Source organism: Rhineura floridana, chromosome 9 (assembly GCF_030035675.1).
Source record: "Rhineura floridana isolate rRhiFlo1 chromosome 9, rRhiFlo1.hap2, whole genome shotgun sequence".
Taxonomy (NCBI): domain Eukaryota; kingdom Metazoa; phylum Chordata; class Lepidosauria; order Squamata; family Rhineuridae; genus Rhineura; species Rhineura floridana.
In genome coordinates, this window is record NC_084488.1 from 36,458,063 (window position 1) to 36,461,283 (window position 3,221).

The window sequence follows — 3,221 nt, forward strand, 5'->3', positions numbered from 1 at the left end:
AGGGACGGGGGAAGTGTGCAGCTTCTTCCCTCTCGGTTCTGTGACCCCGTTTTGGAGTGTCGATGTTTTCAGTTCTCTTGGGCTGCAGGGCAAAAGGAGAAGAATGTTTAGAGGAGAAGGATTCAGTAGAGTGCTCTTTTTATTTTGTTCATTTCGGCTGTGTAAAGTTGCTATAAGTCGGGATCGACTTGAAGACAGTCTGTTTCCATTTCAATCCAACTGACGCATTGGGAGACTTTCAACAACAAATCTGTAACATTTAGGAAAGAGGCCAAGTCAAAACCATTCCCCCCCCTTTTAAAAATATCAGATTGATTAAAGCTGTGCAAGAAACAGGAAGGGAAGGAATATTAAAGAAATGAATAGAGCAATCCATTCAGTTCGTTGGACTTCTGGTGTACCATCACCTTTTTCTTCTTTTTGAGTGCTTGGTTTCCTCCCTCCCCTTCATTTGTTTTCCTGTTTCAGGTTTCATAAAGCCAGAGGGGTTCCTTGGACCTGTTGACCCAAGGCACTGTATTGGTAATTTTCTCAATGAACTTCATGCTAAAATATTGTGCAATTAAAACAGCTAGGTAACTAGGATGGTTTTGAACTGGGTGAACTGGAAGAAGTATTAGGAGGATTCGGGTCTAGTAACATATATAGATGGATAGTAATGCCTCCGTTAACAAGTAGATGTGTTCCTGCACATTACTTCTTTAACAGAAACTTTGGTACCAGAGGTAGGAATGACATAGGAAGAATAGGGATAGGTTCCTACACCCACTTATAGATGGTTGGGGCAGCTTCAACAGGGGCTTTAAAAGGTCTTGGTTCCTCCGCCTCAGAATTGTATTGGATCCTTCCTTCCCTAGCCCTGGGAGAAAACAAGAGATCTCTTTAACATCAAAGGAACACACATGCTTGTCAGTTTCACCCTAGCAAAGCAAAGACACAGGCTTATCAGTTTATTGATAGCGAAGACACAGGCTGATCAGTTGTACCTTAAGGAAAAGGTATAGGCTTGTCAGATTATTGACAGCAAAGTAAGGACACATGCTGGTCAGTTTCACTTTAAATCAAAGGCACAGGCTTAAAAGTTTATCCATAGCATAGCAAAGCTGGTCAGTTTCACCTTTAAAAAAGCGGTTGTTAAAATAAGCTTCTTCCTGGAGGATTCCTTAACTGAGGTACTGCTGCATATACATACACAAGCGCACGCACACAAATACGAAAATGCCTTATTAGTAGTCTGTTTTTCTTATTCAAATTGTTATTTTATTTGTATCACACTGTCTTTTTTAACCAATTATTTTTATTGCTTTTTAAACAAGAAAACACAACACATAACCATAAACTGTGTACTTCAGATTTGTTTTTTTAAAAAAGGAATGTACAGCAAGAAGATGACAATTGGTGTGTCTCAGGAAATACTCCCACATGAGATATTAATGCCTAAACCATTACAGCCATAAGCTCTTTGGTTACAGGTAACACCAAAAGAACTTATGAGGCATTGCACTGTCTTAATTATTACAGGTCTGGAGCCAGTGATTGGCTAGGTGGGCACTGGGCAAGGGCCCCAGGGACTCAGAAGGCTTTCTCATCAGCTCATCCTGCTGGGCCCCTAGACAGCCATTTTAGTGGTGGCTGGATGGGGGTGCCACTTTTGAACTGGAAACAAGTTTGGCTTCCATTTGTGCTGGCCACTTGCCATCATAATTTATCAAAAATACAATGCTTCAGCCTATAGATCTATGAAATGCTACCCCGGGGCTGGTGGGTCAGCATGGTAAGAGAAAGAACAAGATCACATCCCCCTTTTCTTAAAAAGTGTTAATATGCTGAGAAGTACAGCTAGCCCTTCTGAAAAATCCATACAGAAATATCTAGCAGTGTACACTTATGTTTACATGAATGTAGTGTTTATGCTCCAAATAATTCATTAGTGAAAACTTCTTTCTTAAAAGGTAGATTTAGCTGATCAACTATTAAAATTGGAAAACAGACCACAGTGTTGATATTCTATATTTTTGTACAGGTTGTAATACAATATCCTGAACTGAGAGAAACTTTACAAGTCTCTGAGAGAGATCCATATAATTAGTAGAACAGTTTACTGAGGCAATTCTATGCTACAAAACCTTCTTTATTTATATATTTGCTGCTCAAAGACTCATAAGAGATGCAAGCACAAATAATTGAAGTAACTGTAGTTGCTACAGTCAGTGCCTGTCCATAAAGTGCTTATGGGAGTGGAAGTTGTATATAGATTTTGGTTTAACTTCTAAGTGGTGTCAGAGTAAACATTGCTTCTGTCCTACTTGCTTTTGGAATGTCCTGAATACAGCCCAACATATATGACACAACTGGCCATAGTTACACGTGCTTTAGTAACCTCCTGACAGAACTACTTTTGTTGAAAAGTGTCCCAAAATTTCAGTTGATCCAAAATGTCACTGCCCGGAATATTATTCAACCTTCATTGGTTTTCTGTATGGATGGAACAATGTGTCAATTTTGTTTCTCATTTTTCCAGTCTTAAACTCAGTCTTAAACATATTTCTGCAGCCATTTGCAATTAAAAAAACATTTAATGGAAATATTATCCTAATAAACACATTTTTGTAGGCAGTTTTAACTAATGTACACATGTTTGCAAGCAATTTCTTGTTATATAATGCAGTTTAATGTTATTTTCACTCATATTTTATGCACAGTTTCTCCTAACATATGCACTTTTGTAAACATTGTTTGGTTGGCAAACTGTACTGCAAAATTCGCATAAGTGCAAATGTTGATGGACAGCTATGTTTAGGTTCTCATATTGTTTCAGAAAGTGCAGATTTGATAGATTTGGCTTAAAATGCGAACTAAATTGAATTTCTCGCCCATCTCTAGTTACTTATTTGTTACCTTTAAATTCGTAAATGGCTTGGGCTCTGGATTCTTCTCCAATACATCGACTATGATTGATATGGGAGGTTCTTCTGATGATTGTTGTACAGCCAGCAGGTAAGTACAAGGGGCAGGGCCATTTCTGTTGTCACACAAATAACTCGGAATGCCTCCCTACCCTGCCTCATCAAGATATAGCTTTTTAGGGAGGCTTTTTGGAGACGCTGGCGGTTAGCTATATCCTCCTGCTGCTGCTATGATAGTGGCCTAACCTCCTTTTTATTCTGTTGATAATGCTTTGTATTATCGCTGTTACCATTTTTAATTGGTTTTTGAGTGTA